Consider the following 14,530-nt stretch of genomic DNA (forward strand, 5'->3'; position numbering starts at 1 on the left):
TTATTTTATCCTAAGTATTTAATTTGATTTAATGTGTTCATTTACGCATTAGAAATTAAGGAAGTTAAAATAAATAGGTTTCTTTTACGTGATTAATCATTAATTAAAAAGATCGCTCTATTTATGTTTGTAGCAAGTTTAATTTAATGGTTAATTTAAAACCATGAATTTATTTAGTTTATGCATTTTGAAAAGGGAAGATTTAAAGTTATTCGAAATAAAAATAATTTAATCCTTTTTTGCTTTTTCGAATGAAAAGGTTAATTTTAATTATTTAAGAAAATCAATTTTTATTAGAAAGCAAGTTTAATTTATATATATGTTTGATATAGTGTGAAAGATTGATTTTGGGAGTTTAATTTAATTAAAATATTTTAACCTCATCAATATTGCGAAATATAAATGTCAGCTTTGTTAATATTGAGAGAATTAAAATTAAATGAGAAAGAGGCATTTTAATTTTAAATTAGAAAAGCAAGTTAAATTATTTGAATAGTTGAAAAGAATGATTTCCTTTCTTTTCTATTTAAAAAGTGTTTAAATTCGAAATTAGGAGATTGGGTCAAATTTTATTCCATTTAACCTAGGTTAGAAAATATTTTTAGGGTTGTTGATTTTTTTTGGGGAAAAAATATTTTTGGATGGAGAAAATTGGGGATTTTGGGAAGGAAGAATTTCTACAGCTGCAGGTTGGGCTCTTCTTCAAAATCTTGCCAGGAATGCTAAAAGAGGTAGGATTCTTGTTTACCTTTCTATTTCGTTGTTAAATAAAAAATTGTGTTTGGTTGTTCTTCATGAAATGCTGGTTTAAAAATCCATGAATGTTCTCAGATTTGAGTTTAAAAATTGATTTTCATTGTCTTGTATTGTGGAAAGATTGTTAGATTAGTTGGAGTCCATGCTTGTAGGTTAAGTAGATTCTCTAATTTTACCCTGAGAGAGGGTTATGCTAGCGAAATTTCGGCAAAATGGGTTGCCTGGGAATGAAAATGCTGTTTAAAAATGGCTGAAACCATTCTTTGTTTGTCTCAGAAATTTTCTAAGTCTTTTTTTTTATGTGTGGGGGTTTTAGTTATCATTATTTTTATTTATTTTTGGGGGGGCAAATTATTGATTTGATTTAAATCAACAAAAAAAAGAGGGGAGAATGAAAATTGTTCGAGCTAGGGTTTGGCAGCGGAGGAGCCGAGGCTCGGCTCGCGCTGCCTCCCTTTCCCTCCTCCGCAGGGTCCCCGGAGGCCGCAAGGACCTGTGCCCACAGAGGCCGCAGGGACCTATGTCTGCGGCGGCCACAGGGTTTCCCCGCGCCCGCGGTGGCCACAGGGGCCTCTGCGCCCACTGTGGTGGCCGCAAGGGGGGGAGTTGTGGTGGCTTCCACCACTCCCGTGAAGAGAGGTGGGTCCCGCACCGGCCTCCCCAGTTTGTTTTAAAAGTTTTTTGTTTTTTTTATTTAAAGAAAAAAAAAAAGATAATATAGTATAAAATTTGTTTTACACAGATTCTATTTTAATAGATCTTTTTCATTTATTTATTATTATACATTATTAATATATATTTTATTAACGAGGGTTAATAAATATATATAAATTAATATTTAATTTGACAACGGTGTGCTATTAAATTATTATTATATATATATATATATATATATATTAATTAATTAATATTTAATTTGAAACTGGGTATTATTATTAAATTATTAATTGTTATATTTTATTTCCTGGGGTTAATATATGTATAACAGTTAATACTTAAATTGGGTATCCGTCTTAATGAGGAAGTATCTTTTTGGAAAAAGACCAAATAATCTTTTAATTGGAAAATTTCTTGAAATAAAATATATCTTGGTAATTTCCATATAATATGTTATTCAAGGATGTATTATTATTGGATTTGAATGTTATAGGTGATCTAGGAATTTTAGAAGTGAAATACTTATCATTAGATATTTTGAAGACTTAAATGATATGCTAATAGAATTATTGGAAATTTAATAATGTGTCGATTTGAGGATTGGTAAGTTATTGATATTGTCAATTAGTGAAATAAATGGTTTAGTTATACTTTTCCTCTGTAATGAGAATTGGAAAAATGGTAATATTGCAATTGTGGCATTGTATTCACCTTGTAATTGTGATTTTTCTATTAATGAATTTTTGAAAAGCTTAGATCTTTTAGAAAACTTGATCGACCTTTATTGTTTAAACCAATAGGAAAAAAGATTGCCCCTACAAGTTAATGCCCATCCAAGTTTAATTTCTATACTATCTGTAGACGTATAAAAATGACCATATTCCTAAATGAATATTTTATGTTCATTTCTCTATTTTAATTAAATCCAATTTAATTAATTTACCCACATTCCTCTATTTAATTAAGTAAATTACTCAATTTATTTAAATTAAATTCACTATACCTATTTAATGAATAAATCATTTTATTCAATTAAATCCCCCTATCCACTTTTGATTAAATTCAAAAGTTATCCTAAATTGAATAAATCTAATTTATTTAATTGCAACCAAATTGAATTAAAATTCTTTATTTCAATTAAATCCTATTATCCCTCCATCCACTTGCAAAATCCCAAACCCCTTTCTAATCCCTTCTAGAATCTTCTAATCACTTCTAATTAACCTAACCCCTCCTCTAAACTTTGTCACATCCCTAAGCAAAGGGAAGTCACTTCTCAAAACCTCAAAGTCTTTGATAACCATTAAAGGCTTCAAGTCTTCAACCACTTAATTCCTCAAAGTCTTTGATAACCATTAAAGGCTTCCAACTTTCAACCACTTAATCCCCCAAAGTCTCCAATAACCATTAATAGTTAACTCAAACCCTCTTACATGGTTAAAGAATTTGTTTTAACTCAACCTTCACCCAACCCAAGGGTCTCATCAGGCCTTTAATGCTTTGACCATGATTATCTCTTAATCATTTGCACAAAGGTTTATCCTTGGATTAAGTCTTAATCCATTGGGTAAACCTAACTTAAGCTTGACCCTTACCCTCTAGATATCCTTGAGGTCTTCTCAGGCATTTAATGCCTCCAACCCCTTCTCTCAACCCAACCCTATGTTGACACTTGTCACCATTTCATTGGTGCCAATTACAAACATGGATCCCCAACTTTCAAACTCAACCCTTGATTAAACCATTCAATCTTGACCATCCATTGCCCTATTCTTGATATAAATAGAGCTCTCATTCCTCCATAACAATCATCATCCAAATTTGTAGTATCACACTTATGCTCAAATACATTCAAGCTTTCATATCTCATTTTATGCTCATCATTTTAGCCTCTCTTTAGGATAGAAATTAGTCTAAATATGCATGTTTAGAATACTTTCTTTATCATTTTAGCTCAATCATAGACTAAATATATCATGTTAGGATAGTACTCATACTAATCTTGTCATCTTATCATTTAGTTTATTACATTTTAAAATCATACATAGTTTAACATACCTTTCATACTAAAATCCATCAAAGCATCCCTCGTTCTTGCATTTGCCATCCCTAAACCATTTTGCTCAGTGATCTGAGAGCAAAAACATTGGTTTGAGGGACATTGTAAGATAGAGAACCATGGGACCCACCTTGGGAAGCTGAGTAATACGTCGTTACTCCATAGCTTGCACCAAGAAGTCCTGTGTGTGTGTGTGGACTAGTATTTAGCAATATTTTCACATATTGAGTTTTATCAGCCCACTTTTCCCGCATACACTATCCTTTGCTTAAGTAACGACAAGACTTGATATGTTTGTTGGGACCCTATCGTCTGGTTGATGTGTGGTTGGCCATAGATGGTCAAGTCCCTAGTTAGAGTACCTTCAGACAAGGGACCTTTGTATTTGCGTTTAATATGTTCCGTTGGATCCATTTCTATGTAGGGATCATTTAGGTATTTATTGACCGAAGTGGTCATTTGTATATTGGTTATGTTCGCCTTGATGGAACGATTGTAAATAATGTGAACCTTATGTATCCTTAACTTATTTAATTATCAGAGCGGTCTTGCAGTTGAGCAGACTCAGAGATGTAGCCCTCTAGGGGTGAACTCCGAGATCATTTTGGTGTTATGTGATTCTTTTGTTCTTATGTTTCATGGTTAGTGCTAGCATGTATGGATGGCACTTTGATAGAATGTATAACTAGATTGGATGAGATTTATCATAATGCATGTATGCAGTTGTCTCTTAAATGCAATAAATTGGATCATGAAAGGTTGTAGATTTGAATAATAGAATGTAATCAATTTCAGTTATTGATAATGCAATTAAGTATGCATGGAAAGAACTCACTAGGTTATGAAGAAATTAAAGCATGTAATGAAATTAAATGCATGGTATATGGTTAAGGAAAAGTTTGAACGAAATGATTGGATAACCATTGTTGGATGAACTCGTCATATTACCTAATTTGTAATTCTAATGGATGAACTTTATTTGACTACCTACATTTTAACCTTAATCAATGAACTTCCTCTTTTTAGCTATATTTTAACTATAATGGATGAACTCATTTGGTTATTTACATTTTATCCTTAATAAATGAACTCCATCGTATTAGCTATATTATAACTAAAATGGATGAACTCATTTAGTTATTTACATTTTAATCTTAATAAATGAACTTCATCATATTAGCTTTATTTTAACTATAATGGATGTACTCATCATGTTATCTAATTTTAACTCTAATGGATAAACTTCATTAAGTTACCTATATTTTAACTCTAATGGATGAACCTCCACATGTTATCTATGTTTTAACTTTAATGGGTAAATTTCCTCATGTTAGCCTCATCTTCAACCTTAATGGATGAACACGTCCTACTATCTATAATGTTAATTTACTGAACAAATTATATCCATGTTTTAAATAATAATATGTAATTAAGATAACCTGCTTAATTGGATCAAATGTTGCGAGTTGAGTTAGGTGTTAAGTTACGTAATCACGTTGGGAAACTCCTTAGGTTTGTTTAGCCTTTTGTTGTGTTATCTAAGCTTTAGATAACTCCAATGTATCTTAATGTTGTGTCTTATTATAAAATAAAATTTAAAAAAAAAAAAAAGTTGCACTCCATTTGAGTTTTTTTAGCTTTATCCCTTCGAGGTTTCCTGGCGGGGCATTACATTTGGTATCAGAGCCCATGTTGCAACACTGGGATCTCTGGTTTTACTTGTGCCCTGAGTTGGTGTGAGGTGTATCTACCTTATGTTGTATGCTTGTCCTCCTTGTTGTATGAGTGTGATTTAGCATACCTTAACTTGTGTGTAGTGCTTTGGAGTGATTATATGTGCTTTGTTTGCTTATTGATGTCTTGGTCTACGATTACTCATATTTTGAAAGAGAGTCATATGTACCTTCCTTTTTGATTCGTTGTACTCTTTTGACTAATCCATTTAGGTTGGTTAGTGTTGTCTTGAATCTAAAAGTACAAAATGTGCTTGTTATGGTTATGATCTATCTTAGTGTTGTTCGCATGAAGGACTAGTGTGGTAGGTATGGAATGCTTATTATATAGAAAATTGAATGATTATCACCCTTCCTCCTCTCTCTCTCTCTAGAAATTAAAATAATGTTGATATGTGTAATTATCTCTTATTTGAGTTTTCTTTTTTTGCGAGAGAAGGTTGCGACTTCTTGAGCCCTTGTGTGAGCCTTATAATGCTTATGTGTATTTAGATTATGAGGGCTTTGGTTTGAAAGTTCATGTTGGTTATTGGCAGAAAATTGTATGTTTACATTAAGGATTCTCCATGTCTATTGTAGGAGTAACATAATTAAATTCTATCTTAAGTAATGTGCATTAATATGCAAATTGTTGTTATGTGAAATTACTTTGTTTGTAAAAGAAGTATAAAAAAATGGGACATGTTATAGTAGCTTTGAGAGTGTATTAATGTGTTCCACGAAAGATTGTTTTGTGTCCTTCACTAAACTAGTTTGATTGAGGATCTATTTTAGCAATGCTCCATTGAACTTGCCTTTGGATATATGTAATTGCCTTATTATGTTTAGAAAGTGCGAAAGAAAAGCTTGTTTGATGTGCATGCATAAATGTGTATTATTTAGTTGATAGCTCCTCACTTATCTTCTTACCATACCTTGAATTTTCAATGATAGGTTGCAGATTTTTGATATGTTTTGTTTGAACTAAGAATAGTGAGTGTTCTCAAGAGGTCTTGCATTATCGATAACATTACCTGTTTTGATAAATGTTGTTTGGAAAACTAGAACATTCTGTGCAACCATAATAATTGGAAATGTCATGTTAGGTTGTTTGGCACCCTCCTAAAATGACAGCGAAATGAAAACCGTGCAATTCGAATGATAGACATAGTGATAAATTTTAGCTTGTAGTGTGATCTTGTTGATCTTGTGTCTTTGTCGGAAATAGTTTGATTTTCAAAATCTCCTTCCCTTCTCTTTTTCAAAATCATAAAATTTATAGAAACGCTACTAAGAATGCATTGATTTAAAAAAAAAAAAAAGAATTTTTATTACGCATATGAAATTGTATGTTTGCTTTTGGGCTTCTTATGGAAAATTGAAAGTCTTAAGCTTCAGAAAGGAAAATTGCATAGTTAGTAATGTGAATGCAAATGCTTAGTGGAATTTGAGAAAGATATTGGAATGATGTTATTTCCTTATGTAATTTTGAATGGTTAAGAAGAATTTCAGTACTTGTATCTAGAATAAACTTTATTCAGTTATTCATGTGAAAAGAATAATTAAAACCTTCCTTGGGTAGATGATAGCGTACTGAAAAGTACTCCCCGTAAATGTGACTAAACCAGTAATGGTGCTATTCCTTGTGTATTGTAAAAAAAAACCCGTGCCTGCTATGTGTACCCATGGGATGGTGAAGTAATCAACCATGGAGGATATGTTTACTTATGAGTATGGGAAACCATACTGTTAATGTGATGTTTATTATTTGTTTCCTTACTAAGTGCCAACCCAAGGGTTGTTGATAAGTCAGTATGTGAAGGGGTAGTATTAGAAGTCACCATTCCTTGAATAGTATCGAACGACGTACGAGTAATGTCAACGCGAAGTGAAAATAGCTTCTCTATTTGGAGGAAAAATAAAGTTATATAATGAAACTGTATTATAGGTGTACTCAATACTTTCCCTTATGATGAACCGATTCATAAGGTTCATGTGTGCCAGCCTATTCCTATCCTTTATTTGAGCATATAGATGACAGTTCTTGATCATAATGATGGGTTTTATTGGAGGATCTTTTGCCTTATCTTCATGAAAGGTATGTTATTTTTCACATGAGCTACCAATTGACTAGCGTTGGTAGACTTGTGGGTGGAACTTATCCATGTATACCTCTGGCTTACAGCAAGTATCTTGAGAGGTATGTCGCTATGCGGGATGTGACCTACGTGTGCCCTTTTCCGCGAGGTACACTACCATGTGGGATACGTCCATTGCGTGCCCTTTTCGCTTGGAGTATTGCCATGTCGTGCTGAGACACGATGCGAGATGTATTAGACATCGCCATGCGGCCTACCAACAAGTTTAGGGTAGAGCCATACCGTGTGATGACGTGATGCTGGGTGATGTCGAGGTACACATTGCCATGCCATGCGGATGTGTGACTAGGCCACACCACGTGATGAGCTACTGCGATAGCTAGACGATTGTTCCTTCCTTCCTCGTTGGTGGCTAGATGCTAGTCACATAGTGATGTTAAGTGCACTTATGATATTTATTTTTATTTTTATTTATTTATTTTCTTGTGGGCCAGCAGTTTATTTTATTTTGACCTTGAAGGTTTAGCCATGATCTTGCGATCTTTTTCTTACTTGATTTGATGTTGCAATTCTGGAATTATTTTCTTGCCTTACAGTTGGAATTGACAGTTATTATCTTTATTCTTTTGTACTTTGGTGGCTAAATTGATTTATCCTTGTTGTTTTCGTATGCTAGTCTTGTGTTGAAATGTGAATTCCTCTCCAAGAATGTAGGGGACGGTCTTGGTTGAGTGTATACAAGGAAGTAGACGTAGGGAACCTTGAGGATGGGGGTATGTGAGGCTATGAGACAGCTAGGATCCACTACCTACCTATGAGTGGTGACTATCTCTTGGAGGCTAAACACCTTACGCAACAAGGGATGTTCATGAGGGTCTTGCATGGAAGGTAGCACCGCTATGGTGTGCTCTAGCACCATCAAGCCCTGAAGTGAGATGTTGGATATTTATGATCATGTTATTTGTTCTGAGATCAGGCATAGAGATGCTAATCGTGCATGCTATCCTTGACTAAGCATTAGACATGCTCACATGTGGCCTTTTGTGTTGTGCATTCTAGTTATGTGGATGGTTATTGTGTGTAATTATGGATTAAATGGTGTTAACTTGCCACTATGTTATGGGACATAGTCATTGAAAAGGTTCTTTTATGCTTGGAAAGTGCAAACAATTGAGTTATTTGCATTGCTCTTATTTATCGAAAGTTAACTTGGTTGTAGAAATTGATATTTGAAGCCAGTTCTATGCGATAAAGTTTTGTAAAAAGATGAATTGGTAAAAGAAATTGATCATGATGGCATGTTTTCTTGTCCTGCTTGGTAGAATGAGTATGGTAATTGTTTCTTACCTCTTTTAATGCTTTAATTTGGTGTAATGAAAGGAAGAAAATTCTTGTTTTTCTGCTATGATTATGGATAATCCTTAGAATATTTTAAGAGGTGTATGGTTTTAGATGTAGCTTGCCAATGGATAATGACTTTCGTAGAGGATTTAGCAATAATATTTAAATTGGTTGTGAAAAGATTCATATGTGCAAATTGATAATTGTTAATTGAGTTTCAGGGCTAATACGCATTGCATGATTTCTGCTTAGCCTTACGACTTCCAGGAGTAAGTCAGAGCCTAGGGGGGAGAATGTAGTGCCCCTACCCTAGTCAACTTTCTAAAACTAGTTTGACCTTGGTTGACTTTTTCTATGTGGCATTCTTGGATGGTTGATTAACCATTATGTAATGTTGTAGTCAGATATTGTGATTATTGTGCGTACCTGTTAATGTGCTCTTGCATCGATTCTTATGTAAGTTTAATTGTTCTCCTGATTCTTGTTATTAATCTCGAGCTAAGACTTTCATTGAATATATATATATGCTGGTGTGACTCTTGGTTGCAGGAGATTGCAGGTACAGTACCATCGAGGTGTGAGGTTCGTCTTCACCTAGATTCGCAGGTTGAGTATACCTCTTTTGTCCTTAGAATTTGGGTTAGGTGGTCATAAAACCCTCAATGTACCCTAGTCATGCTCAAGTGAGTGTCGCCTGTGGTCCATCAGTTTCCTTTTTCGTTTGGGTTTGCGGGTCGTGTATTTGGTTGGCTTTCTTGGGTTGTGTGCCTTGCGTGTGGTAAAAATTGAGTATTTTATCCTAAGTATTTAATTTGATTTAATGTGTTCATTTACGCATTAGAAATTAAGGAAATTAAATAAATAGGTTTCTTTTACATGATTAATCATTAATTAAAAAGATCGCTCTATTTATGTTTGTAGCGAGTTTAATTTAATGGTTAATTTAAAATCGTGAATTTATTTAGTTTATGCATTTTGAAAAGGGAAGATTTAAAGTTATTCGAAATAAAAATAATATAATCCCTTTTTGCTTTTTGGAATGAAAAGGTTAATTTTAATTATTTAAGAAAATCATTTTTTATTAGAAAGCAAGTTTAATTTATATATATGTTTGATATAGTGTGAAAGATTGATTTTGGGAGTTTGATTTAATTAAAATATTTTACCCTCATCAATATTGTGAAATATAAATGTTAGCTTTGTTAATATTGAGAGAATTAAAATTAAATGAGAAAGAGGCATTTTAATTTTAAATTAGAAAAGCAAGTTAAATTATTTGAATAGTTGAAAAGAATGGTTTCCTTTCTTTTTTATTTAAAAAGTGTTTAAATTCAAAATTAGGAGATTAGGTTAAATTTTATTCCATTTAACCTAGATTGGAAAATATTTTTAGGGTTGTTGATTTTTTTGGGGGAAAAAATATTTTTGGATGCAGAAAATTGGGGATTTTGGCAAGGAAGAATTTCTACAGCTGCAGGTTGGGCTCTTCTTCAAAATATTGCCAGGAATGCTAAAAGAGGTAGGATTCTTGTTTACCTTTCTATTTCGTTGTTAAATCAAAAATTGTGTTTGGTTGTTCTTCATGAAATACTGGTTTAAAAATCCATGAATGTTCTTAGATTTGAGTTTAAAAATTGGTTTGCATTGTCTTGTATTGTGGAAAGATTGTTAGATTAGTTGGAGTCCATGCTTGTAGGTTAAGTAGATTCTCTAATTTTACCCTAAGAGGGGGTTATGCTGGCAAAATTTCGCCAGAATGGGTTGCCTGGGAATGAAAATGTTGTTTAAAAATGGCTGAAACCATTCTTTGTTTGTCTCAGAAAATTTCAGAGTCTTTTTTTTTTATGTGTGGGTGTTTTAGTTATCATTATTTTTATTTTTTTGGGGGGGGCAAATTATTGATTTGATTTAAATCAACAAAAAAAAAGAGGGGAGAATGAAAATTGTTCGGGCTAGGGTTTGGTGGCAGAGGAGTCGAGGCTCGGCTCGCGCCGCCTCCCCTTCCCTCCTCCCCATGGTATTTCCGCAAGGTCTCGCGCCCGTGGAGGCTGCAAGGTTTCCCTGCGCCCGTGGTGGCCATAGGGACCTGCGTCTGCAGGGTTTCCCAGCGCCCACGGTGGCCGCAGGGGGGGGGGGGGGGAGTTGGGGTGGCTTCCACCACTCTCGTGAAGGGAAGTGGGCCCCGCAGCAGCCTCCCTAGTTTGTTTTAAAAGTTTTTTTATTTATTTAAACAAAAAAAAGATATAATATAATATAAAATTTGTTTTACATAGATTCTATTTTAATAGATCTTTTTCATTTATTTATTATTAAATATTATTAGTATATATTTTATTAACGAGGGTTAATAAATATATATAAATTAATATTTATATTGACAACGGTGCGCTATTAAATTATTATTAATATATATATATATATATATTTTATTAATGGAGAATAATATAAATATATATATTAATTAATATTTAATTTGAAACTGGGTATTATTATTAAATTATTAATTGTTATATTTTATTTCCGGGGGTTAATAAATATATAACAGTTAATACTTAAATTGGGTATCCGTCTTAGTGAGGAAGTATCTTTTTGGAAAAAGACCAAATAATCTTTTAATTGGAAAATTTCTTGAAATAAAATATATCTTGGTAATTTCCATATAATATGTTATTCAAGGATGTATTATTATTGGATTTGAATGTTATAGGTGATCTAGGAATTTTAGAAGTGAAATACTTATCATTGGATATTTTGAAGACTTAAATGATATGCTGATAGAATTATTGGAAATTTAATAATGTGTCGATTTGATGATTGGTAAGTTATTGATATTGTCACTTAGTGAAATAAATGGTTTAGTTATATTTTTCCTCTGTAATGAGAATTAGACAAATGGTAATATTGCAATTGTGGCATTGTATTCACCTTGTAATTGTGATTTTTTTGTTAATGAATTTTTGAAAAGCTTAGATCTTTTAGAAAACTTGATCGACCTTTATTGTTTAAACCAATAGGAAAAAGGATTGCCCCTACCGGTTAATGCCTATGCAAGTTTAATTTCTATACTCGTCTTTGCTTAAGGACTTGATATGTTTGTTGGGACCCTATCGCTTGGTTGATGTGTGGTTGGCCATAGATGGTCAAGTCCCTAGTTAGAGTACCTTCAGAAAAGGGACCTTTGTATTTGCTTTTAATATGTTCAGTTGGATCCGTTTCTATGTACAGATCATTTAGGTATTTATTGACCGAAGTGGTCATTTGTATATTGGTTATGTTCGCCTTGATGGAACGATTGTAAATAATGTGAACCTTATGTATCCTTAACTTATTTAATTATTAGAGGGGTATTGTAGTTGAGCAGACCCGGAGATGTATCCCTCTAGGGGTGAACTACAAGATCATTTTGGTGTTATGTGATGCTTTTGTTCTTATGTTTCATGGTTAGTGCTAGCATGTATGGATGGCACTTTGATAGAATGTATAAGTGGATTGGATGAGATTTATCGTAATGCATGTATGCAGTCATCTCTTAAATGCAATAAATTGGATCATGAAAGGATGTAGATTTGAATAATAGAATGTAATCAATTTTAGTTATTGATAATGCAATTAAGTATGCATGGAAAGAACTCACTAGGTTATGAAGAAATTAAAGCATGTAATGAAATTAAATGCATGGTATATGGTTAAGGAAAAGTTTGAACTAAATGATTGGATAACCATTGTTGGATGAACTCATCATATTACCTAAGTTGTAATTCTAATGGATGAACTTTATTTAACTACCTACATTTTAACCTTAATCAATGAACTTCCTCTTTTTAGCTATATTTTAACTATAATGGATGAACTCATTTGGTTATTTACATTTTATCCTTAATAAATGAACTCCATCATATTAGCTATATGTAGCGTCCTAAAATTGTGACACTTGCAATTTTGATTGCATTTGGGTCTTCACGATGGCGATGCAACACGAAACCTGAATGGAGACCCCGAAACTTGTTCATGACATCAAAAACTGCATTTCTCAGCACCTTGGCCTGATCCTCCTTGCACCCTGTTGTCCCGGGAGGTGGGACCATGGCGCCCAGCGCCCTAGTCCTTCAGGACTAGGGCGCCCAGTGCCCTGGTCCCCCAAGACCATGGCACCCAGCGCCCTGGTCCCCCAAGACCATGGCACCCAGCGCCCTAGTCCCTGGCCCTATTTTGGGCCCGGTCTCTTATGGGGCTTCGGGTCTTTAAGTTTGCAAATTGGAAAATAATATTTCCTGGTCGGCCTAAGGTCGGGAAAATCAGTCTTTCAACCCTAATTGACAAGTATATAAACTACTTTTGCTCTCCCATTTTGGGGAGATGAAAAAAAAGGCGGAAATGATATTCAAACATTCAAGCATTCAAGCATTCCTTCAAGCAATTGAGCATTCTAAGTCTCCATTCAAGGCTAAGTGTTGCATTCAAGATAAGGATTCAACCATTGAAGAGGAGATCACATACAACATACAACATACCACATACATTACACCTTCGCATGTAAGAATACAAACATTCTTACAACAAGGTATTAGTACTTGTTTACATTACAAACATTTACATTTACAGCATTCTCATTTCTTGGTTAATTCCAAAACCGGGGTTTGACCTAAAGGCAAACCCCTCATCCCTAACCCCCCAATCGTCCTCTCTTTTCTATGTGTAGGTTGCAGGTACGTGGCTGTAATTGAAGATCTAGAATCCTTGTGCAGAGACGAATAGATCCCCCTTCATTTCGCGGATTTTTCGGAGGACCGTGTGCACGCCGGGCACCATCGTCTCGTCAACTTTCGCTCAAATTTGTAGAACAACACCGTCTCGACATTTTACTACTAATTCCAGGTCCGCAACTTTATCCTATATTCCTATCTCTGTTTATAAGAGAATCTTTCCTACTTTACATGCATTCCTAGTTTAATCAATCTTTCTACATTCTTTACAAAAGAGGGTATCCTTGATGTCACAACCCTTGAAACTCATTTAGAATCCAATCTTGCATTGCGTGGGATTGGATCTTGTGGGTTTCAACCCCTCTTTTGAATGTAAATTCCTTCCCAAGTGAAAACCATCAACCCTAGTGACTCTCCCTTCTCTCTCCTTGGAGTTGGGGGAGGGGAGACCGACTAGGGTTCGATTTTTTCGCTTTACACTATATTATAACTAAAATGGATGAACTAATTTAGTTATTTACATTTTAATCTTAATAAATGAACTTCATCATATTAGCTTTATTTTAACTATAATGGATGTACTCGTCATGCTATCTAATTTTAACTCTAATGGATAAACTTCATTAAGTTACCTATATTTTAACTCTGATTGATGAACCTCCACATGTTATCTATGTTTTAACTTTAACGGGTAAATTTCCTCATGTTAGCCTCATCTTCAACCTTAATGGATGAACGCGTCCTACTATCTATAATGTTAATTTACTGAACAAACTATATCCATGTTTTAAATAATAATATGTAATTAAGATAACCTGCTTCATTGGATCAAATGTCGCAAGTTGAGTTAGGTGTTAAGTTACGTAATCACGTTGGGAAACTCCTTAGGTTTGTTTAGCCTTCCGTTGTGTTATCTAAGCTTTAGATAACTCCAATGTATCTTAATGTTGTGTCTTATTATATATATATATATATATATATATATATATATATTTGCACTCCATTTGAGTGTTTTTAGCTTTATCCCTTTGGGGTTTCCTGAGGGGCATTACAGAATCAGTTGTCATAGATTACCAAAATATTTAGCAATTAAAACATTAATACCGCAACCCAAAACATTAATACAAGAATTCTTAAACAAAATACCGGAATAGCAATTAATCCATTTAAGAATAAACAATAACTAGAGAATAAATACCATCC

Source organism: Cryptomeria japonica, chromosome 9 (assembly GCF_030272615.1).
Source record: "Cryptomeria japonica chromosome 9, Sugi_1.0, whole genome shotgun sequence".
NCBI lineage: Eukaryota > Viridiplantae > Streptophyta > Pinopsida > Cupressales > Cupressaceae > Cryptomeria > Cryptomeria japonica.